A 9530-nucleotide genomic window follows, 5' to 3' on the forward strand; every position below is an offset into this window, starting at 1 on the left:
ATTAGACAGCTGAGATCGCGCTCGATGGAGGAAGCGGAATTGACGAGGGAATATGCCGCGATTTGTAAGGATTTGGAATCTGTTTGACCTCCATTGTGGAGGAAAGACTTCATCCATGACGTAACTAAAGAAACGAACCGAAGAAGCAGGCTTGCGCCGTTTAGAGGATGACTTGTGGCCACTCCCTGAGCATTGATGATGACGTCGAACAGGGAACTCCAAGCGCAGCTGCAGAAGGTGAATCGATAGAGGTGGAAGAGGAACTGAACAAGCATGGGAACGAATGGATTCAAAGCCATGAACAGAGACAGAATACATAGTCAATCTGAGAGATCGAGAGGGACAGAGAACCCCTGAGAGACAAAGAGAGACTAGAATCCCGAGAGGAGGATGAAACACAGAGAAAGAAGACAGTGAAGCAAAAGCAGAAGAGGAAAGAGGGCTGATCTGACCAGAGGCAGCGTCGAGCACCAGAGGCTTAAGAGATTTGAGCCATCCCATAGAGGATATGTTCGAGCTGAGCACCACATTGGGCTCGCCACTATAGACCAGAAGGTCACAGAGCTGGTAGGAAGAAGAAGTCTGTGTACTTAAGTGGCTTGGGGAATCCAAGAACCACCCTGCCAAGCAAATCTGTTTTAGGTGACTCATATTGAGCTCCTGCATTGTAATTCTCTGCTTAAGACACAATAAAACAAGGCCACCACTGAAAGTTGGACCGCAGATGTAGCCCTGGAGAATAGGGTGAACTCCTTATTAACTTCTTGTGTCTTTGTGTTGCTTATTGTATTTCTTTGTTGTCTTTCCATTTAAATGTCTGTGTATTGGAAATCTGATCGATCTGTTGCTTAAATAACACAGAACACACACCAGCACATGAGACTGTAATACCTTTAATCAATAAATCTTTAACTGATGTCACTCATAGGGTGATTATCAGATCAATAAACCTGATGAGAGAAAGAGCAATCATCATTCCTTGAGAGGAGGACGTCAAGGAAGGGAAGATTACCATTACATTCAAATTCCATGATGAACTTTATAGAACTAGATTGATTGTTAAGATGGAGGAAAAATAGTTCCAACTTTTCTTTACCATGGGACCAGATGACACAAGTGTCATCCACAAACCTCTTCCACAACTTAGGCAGAAGACGAGAAGAGGCTAAGGCCTTTGATTCAAAAAATTGTTTACCTATCGATCAATGTATTGTCATACATTCCTAACACATTTGCTTGCCCAAAATAACCATGAGGTGAAAGAATCACGACATTAAAAATATCGATGGGCAAGCTATGCTCAAATAATTTTTAATTTTTCTACCTAAAAAATAATTGAAATAATATATAATGTTGATCTCAAACAACTTACAAAAAAAGTCCTTAGTGGCACAAACTCTCCCAATATGTGTATCAGAGCTTAGAAGAATTTTGTATACTCCTTTTAGGACTATCTGCAATATGCCACTTGTCTTTAGTAAATTTCAACAACATATTACACTCTTTAAATGGAAAATCAGATTAAGTTTCAATAAACAAACTGACAAATTAAGAGTGAAATGCATATGGACACTAATACCATTGAAGAGACAATATGTTACCAATAAGAAGATTGTTTCTAAGAACTTAAAGGAGGACCAAATAACAACCCAAGAATGATTTAATAGACTTTTGAAGATTGACATACTTCTTTCTCGTGGACCCTTTTAGCATGCATTCGAAAGATGGGGTAACAAAGTAACCTGTAGTTCTAGCCATTGAATTAAAATAAGCAAATGTTATTTTCGGTCTCTTTCTCTTGGGAGTGTTTCTTTTACATTTCCCCTATTTATGAGTGTGTCACCCCATCATCCAACCTACACAGGGAAAACAAATATATCTAGTTGTTGAATATATTGGAAATCAAATGTAAAATTAACTCAACTTGATCTTTACATGGCATAGGCATAATGAAATGGTACAATAGAAGCATGCTAACTCAAAAACAGGAGATGATAAAAAAGAATAATGGAGCATTGTTTCCTGCCATAGAATTTTCTTTGGCCACAACAGTCAAAAGGATGTCATGTATCAACATATGCTCCTCATTGGTACATGCATTTCCTTATTCCATGAAATCTTGCACATCTGCTACCCTCTTACTAGACATGACCCTCAATCCCAGAGCTTAAGCACAGTGAGAATAGAGCTTCTACAAGCATGCATGCAACTTGATATTCATGGTCAAACCAATGAACGTGGCAATGTCATTGAGATTTCACATTCTTGGCTAACATTGTTTGCCTAGAACAATGTTCTTGGTAACTGGAATTTCTCATTCTCATTCTTGGTACATGTTTCCTGCATTGATCATCATAGACAACTTGATGTCATAAAGTCAAATAGAGATCAAAATTTAACCATAACTCCTATAGTCAAATATTAAGGTCCATCTTGCATAATGAATTTTAAGGAATTGCTCATCATATCCCGGTAAATTTCTAATTTAAGATCCTAATATCATGGACTATAATCAATATGATTAGCCTCACATCTTTCATCACAAAAATAATTCTCCTTATATAATGACCCAATTTTAAATTAAAATCATAACCTTCAAAGTTGTCATTACAATCATCCATCATTAGCCTCAAATGGGGCCATGTATATTATGGCTTTAAATGACAACTATAATCTAATTGAAAAATACAATTTATGAAGCATGCATAAATATTTGAAAATGTAATCAATGTGAGGTATGTAATTTATACAACATATTTTAAAATTTGAAAATATTAAATAAATAAATATGTAATTTATACTACATGTTTTAAAATTTAAAGATAGAAAATAAGTAAAAATAAATAGTAATAATTAAAGCAGCATAAATCTCCATCTTTACACTAGAGGGAACATAAAATTTTTCACTATATACGCTTAGTAGATGATGGACCTATGGTGATTTAATCCCCTCCTTTAAACAGGCTACATTCCACGCGAATACCTTGGGTCAATACCATGTGCCATCTTCATTTTTATTAATATTAATATTAGGGTTAATAAAGTTTTTTTGCATGGTATTAATGGGCCTGATGGTTAAAAGCATGTGTTTCCTCCTAAGAGGTCACAGGTTCAAAATTAGAGAGGGGTAGAGTATGTATGCCTTCAAATCATTGTGCGGAGGTGGGTCCCTTGTCCTACAAATAAGGGGGCCTCATACACAAATTTGGTGCCTGGCTTGGCTGTGACCTTAAAAATGTATATTATTATTTATTATAATACTAATTTGGCCCATGGTATTTGGCCCATAAGGTTCACCTAAATAAAACCTATTTTTTGTGTGTTCTTAAATATAAAGTGAATTATGGAGTAAATATAAAAAATGTTTTATTTATTTACCATACCTCTCATTTATTTGTATTTTTATTAATTTACCATACCCCTTTTATAAATATGGTATTTAGCCCATGGTAGTAAAATAGTATTTGGCCCATAAGCTTCACCTAAATAAAACGTATTTTTTGAGTCTTCGTAATATAAAGAGGTTTATGGACTAAATATAAAAAGAGGTTTTATTTATTTACCATACCTCTAATTTATTTATATTTATATTTATTTACCATACCTTTGGAGTAAGTATAAAAAGAGGTTTTATTTATTTACCATACTTCCACTTTATTTATATTTTTATTTATTTACTATACCTAGTTTTTGAGTGTTGATAAAACTCTTTATATTTTAAATTTATATTGTGTTTATATATTATAATAATTAGATTGATTTCTAAATTGGAGCGACATTAGATTAAAAATGTTGAATGTTTAAGTTACATGTACATTCACATTTTTATGTGATATCTACCCCATACTAGGTTGTAGAGTGTCTCTCGACACAATAAATAATAATACGTAAAAATTAAAGAATAATAATAAATAATAAATAGTAAAGTCTTGATGTAGACATGAGTGAGAGGGGAGAGGAACAGGCATGTTTTTCACATTGGGTCAAAACAATTTCTCTAATTAAATGTAAAGGGGCATTGTCACCTAAACAATGTTGTTAGTTCAACACTGGTGGTTTTAGTAAGTAAGCTAGTATTAATGTAGTTAAAAACTTTAAAGGGCTTCTCATTTCCCAAAAATGAGTGAACAAGGGACTTGGATAGGCCAGAGTGTTTGCATTTAAGTCAAAGAGAGACTATTTCTAAGCCATAGAATAATAAATCTATTGTTGGCTAGTTTTTCGTTAGTTTCTGTTTTACAAGGTAATCATATATGTAATCTTTTTAATTATTTTCTTTTTGCATCAATTTAATCTTTTCATTTGTTTTTAATCAAAATAAGTGTCAAAAAGGAGAAGTTACTACTTCTGGAAGAAAGTACTCTAGTATTTGGTCAAGCCACAAAGGGTTTGATAGCAATGCATGGACAACCAACTTGGAGATGACATGAGATCGTTAATTTAATAGACTTGTGTAGAGGAAAAAAACTATAGCCAACCTAGATGGAAACAAACTAATGAAGTTTCTTACAATGAAGTGGCATGAATAGAGAGGAATCTTTGGAGATGGAAATTTGTGAACTACATGTAAATGAGAAAACGACTATATAAGAGCTGGTGAAGTCTCAGGTCTAAACATAAACGTAGACGATAGAGAACATGAAGGTTTTTTGAATTAGATCCAAAACATTCCCTCTTCAAATTTAAACATTCCCCCTTCAAATTTAAAATAGAGATATTTTGTTAATAATAAAATAATGTATATGAGCTTCTTAGTTTAGTAGATTGATGTAGAGGAAAAATACTAAAGCCAACATAGATGGAAACAAAATTAGGAAGTTGGTTGGAATGAAGTGGCATGAGCAAGATTTCCAAAAAACAATCACCACAAAAACAAAAAATTACATTTGAGATAGAAATTTGTAAAATATATATAAATAGAACAACCACTAATTATAGAGATAGATATTAAAGAACATGAAAGTTATTAAATTAGATCCAAATGATCCTCTTCAAACTTAAATGTGAGATATTTTATTAATAATAAAATAATGTAAAAAAAATATATAATTATAAAACCCCACACATAAAATATGTATATATAATTTACCTTACTGCAACTTAAAAAAACACTGATTTAATAATAAATCTATTATTATTCTTAACTTAAGTGTAACCAAAACCACAAATACCTTAACCCGGACCAAGTAACCCAAACCCACTAACACTTTTGCTCCCTCTCCCACACTACAATAGAGAATGCCAAACTTTTTAAAAACAGTAACCATATGTAATAACTGGTTCTCAATACCTCATGTCACCAATACGAAGTACTTAAAAACACTTCAACTTTCACTACAATGCACTAATATAAGTGCATAAACACCCTAACACTTTCACTGACTAATTTTAGCGGATAAAATGCTCAAGAAATTCCAGATTATGCGTATCGGTGGGAGACCTTTCGCACTTTTCCCTTGCAGTGTCGCTTATTAATTACGGCCTATTATTATTTGCAGCGTCGTCATGGGACAAGCAAGGGATGGGAAGATATCTCACCGTAAATTCGGCTATCCTGACAATCATTAATATTCCGTCAAACTCACTCCAAAAAGTATTACTCCTTTCTTGCTCGCAGGATCGAGACTCGATGTTGCTTTGTGTTCCGTGGTCTCCAATTCTTGTGCCGCGGAGGGCCGAGAAGGATTTACAAAAGGATGCAGTGGCTTGATATTTGTACTTCCGTCGCCGGAATTGAGCGAGTTGTGGAGGTTCAAATACAAACCAATCGTTGGCAATCCTTCGGTATCAATATCGTGGCAGCGGTCTTGGTCCATTTATTTGGCGGGCAGCTCCGCGAAACTGAAAGAAAACTCTCCATTCAGAGTAGTCGCGGGGATATGAGACCACAGGTGAGCGAAATTACCCACTTTGTTGACGAGGGGAAGGATATAATTAGAGTTGAATCGCGTAGAGGCATCGGAATTACTGGAACAGGGCCAGACGATGGGCAACCCTTGAGCGTTACCGACGACGGTAGCCTCGGTACTGGAATTGAAACTATTGGAGGACAACGAGCCTTGATGCACAAATTCCGTTATGGATTGGGGGAATTGGGGGCCGACTACAAGTTGGGGCTGAACCGATGCCCTGTGTCTCCAGCTGACGTAGAGCTGGTGAGGCTCGAGCGATCTCCTGTGAAAGGAAACAAAGTCGCCGACCCTCAATTTCTTGTTCTTCACAAAACGACTCCACCCTTTCGTCAGAACGTAGCTATGGCTACTCTTCCAATGCGAGTAACGGCAACGCCAGATTTTCCCCGTGTTGTCCTCGAAATCCAAGAGGGACCCCTTCTCGCTGGAATCTATTACCAAAGGGAAATATTTTTGAGCATGCAGCTTTGGAATAACAAGGTGATTCAGTTTGCTCACGTCACTGGGCGTGACGGCCTTGTCCGAAAGGTGCTCTGGCAGAAGACCGGCCATGGCAGAATTTCCTTTTCCGTCGTCCGGCCACTTGGTTTCCGTCTCTCTCTTGCCGGACCCCTCCACCCCTGGCTCCTTGTTATTCGTACTGGCCGGCCTAATAGCCGTCATCATGATCCTCTTGCTATTATGTTCAAATTCTTCATCATAACTGTGCTTTCGAAGCAGGTCGACGATTTGTTCCTTGGTGTGCTCCCTCATGAATCGGGCTTCCCGATTGCCCCATGGGTCGGAACTGAAATTGGTCATGGCGTCCCGACCCCGGAACTTGAGGGCCGCTCTATCGTAAGCTATGGCAGCGTCTTCTTCCTTGTTGAACGTTCCCAACCAAACGCGTTCGTGTTTCTCGTAAATCTGTGCACCCCATCGGCCATTGAGCTGCGGAAGCACGCCCTTGTACTGAGACGATTGCAACTTACCAGTTTGCTGCAACGACATTAATGAATATGTTCTCATAACCTCAAATCCGTCAGACTCTCCGGCAGACTCCGCTACCACGTTTATTCTGTCGTACAGTCTCTCCAGCCCTCGATTATTCTTTCCCTTCGATCTTGCCAAAACCCAGTCCTTCAATTGACCTTCCTCCAACTCTAGCTGTCTTCCGTTCTCTGAGAAACCTGTGATAGAAGGGGTGAATTCTTCAGTCACAGCGCTGCCCACCTCATTGTCTTGATTGTGTTCAGTGGAAGAGTCACCCTCCATTGCCTCTTTCATAGTCGTCCCTTGAAGTCTCTTTGCTGAACTTCAACTCATTTCAGCGTCCATCGGATAGTCCATGTACGACTTCCTCAAAGTGGTTGGAGCAAGGGACTTCTTGGCTCGACCATTCAAACTCATCATAACACAGACCGATACAGACCTGAATTATTAAGAGCACAGGCGCACAACACTTTAACTCAACATAAAACACTGAACATGAGAACTTACTTCCATTGATCGATTAACATATATATATATATATACAAGTTGTAGATGTTTCTGGAGCAGGGTTCAGTCGGTGGCTTCCTGGAGAAGCCTCCCCCATTGTCAATGTATCCGCTGACTTCTAGAACAGCGGCTGATTTCTAGATACAGCATTAAATAGTTGTTGAATATCGCTGACAGGTTGTTGGAATTACTTATGGTTTCCAACACTCCCCCTTAATTCCAACTACATACAATAAACAAGACACTATACTCTTAATTGTCATGCCTGCTGGTCTAAGTCTCAGCTAGGCTTACAACATAATTTGGGTTTTGTACAATGTACATCTTATTTCTACATATTTCAAATTTAGCATTTCCAAGAGGCTTGGTGAATATGTCAGCCACATTTTCATTTGTATTACAATATGATAAGTCAATTTCTTTAGATTGCAATTTTTCTCTTACAAAATGATGTTGTGTCTCAATGTGTTTTGTCCTTGCATGATATATAGGATTGTTTTCCAATTTGATAGTGCTTTGATTGTCACAACTGATTACTGTAGGTGCATTTTGTGTTTCCCCAACATCTTCAAGTATTCTCCTAAGCCATATTGCTTCACAGGTAGCACTGCATAATGCTTTATATTCAGCTTCAGTGGATGACAATGAAACTGTTGGTTGTTTCTTACTGCTCCATGATATTGGTCCTGAACCAATATTGAACACATATCCAGTAGTAGATTTCCTATCATCTGGATTTCCAGCCCAGTCAAAATCAGAATATCCTGTCAATTCAACATCAAATTCATCAGTATACATAATACCAAAATTTAGTGTTCCTTTCAGATATCGAAGGACTTTCTTTGCTGCTTTCCAATGGCTTTCACAAGGCTTAGCCATGAACTGACTAAGTATGCTGACAGAATATGCTATATCTGGCCTGGTATTGGTGAGATAGTTCAGACTTCCCACCAGTTGACCATACATAGTTCCATTCACCTCTTTGGTTCCATCATCACTGCACAATTTGACATTCTGTTCTAAAGGAGTAGATGTTGCCTTGCATTCAATCATATTGAATCTTTTAAGGATTTCCCTTGTATATTTTCTTTGTGTGATCAGTGTCTTACCAGGCTCCCTCCAAACTTCAAGACCTAAACAATAATGCAATTCACCAAGATCCTTCATCTCAAATACATGTGACAACTGATTTTTAATTTCTTCAATCAACTTGCATGCATTTCCTGTTATGATTAGATCATCAACATATACAGATATTAAAGCAACATTCTTGTCTTTATCTCCCTTGATGTATAAGTTAGGATCATTCTTGCTTCTCATAAAACCTTTCTCATAAAAGAAAGAATCAATTTTCACATACCATGATCTTGGTGCTTGTTTCAAGCCATATAAAGCTTTCTTTAACCTGCAAACCAGATGCTCCTGTCCCTGTTTTACAAACCCTTCAGGTTGAACTAAATAAACTTCTTCTTTTAACTCACCATTCAAAAATGCAGATTTGACATCTAATTGATGCATTTTCCAATTATATTTTGTAGCTAATGCAATCATGATTCTAATTGTGTTTAACTTAGCTACAGGCGCAAAAGTATCTTCATAATCAATTCCCTCCTTTTGTGAATATCCTTTGGCAACCAATCTAGCTTTATGTTTATCAATACTTCCATCAGCATTAAATTTAGATTTATAAAGCCATTTGCATCCTATGGGAACTTTGTTTTTAGGCAATTCTGTTAATTCCCATGTGTCATTTTTCATTATAGAGTTATATTCTTCATTCATTGCATTTCTCCATTCTTCATATTCTTTAGCTTCATCATAGCTTGAAGGTTCTACAACATTCATAACCTGAGACATTAATGCATAATCTTTATACTTTACAGGTACCTGACTTTGACGTGGTGACCTTCTCGGAGTTTTACTGCTTTCATCTTTCTTTTGGCTTTGCAGAATCTCCTCTCCTCTCTTTGGAGTGTCATGACTGCTTGATGCTACTTGTTCTTGATCTTGTACCTGTTCCTGTGCTTGTTCCTGTTCTTGTTCAACACTTGTGTCTAATTTGAGATAATCATCAATATTATGCCATACACTATTATTTATTTTATTACCTTCATTTGCATTCTCATGAAACACCACATC

The 9530-nt window shown here is 37.0% G+C and overlaps 1 pseudogene; it reads right to left on the reverse strand.

The window, feature by feature from the left end:
* Positions 1 to 5816: 5816 nt before the first annotated feature.
* On the reverse strand, positions 5817 to 7178 carry LOC149150613 (AP2/ERF and B3 domain-containing transcription factor RAV1 pseudogene; annotated as a pseudogene).
* Positions 7179 to 9530: the final 2352 nt, after the last annotated feature.

The sequence above is a fragment of the Pinus tabuliformis genome, chromosome 9, assembly GCF_031772625.1.
Source record: "Pinus tabuliformis cultivar Carrire ecotype Pingquan chromosome 9, CPIR1, whole genome shotgun sequence".
In the NCBI taxonomy this organism is placed as follows: Eukaryota; Viridiplantae; Streptophyta; class Pinopsida; order Pinales; family Pinaceae; genus Pinus; species Pinus tabuliformis.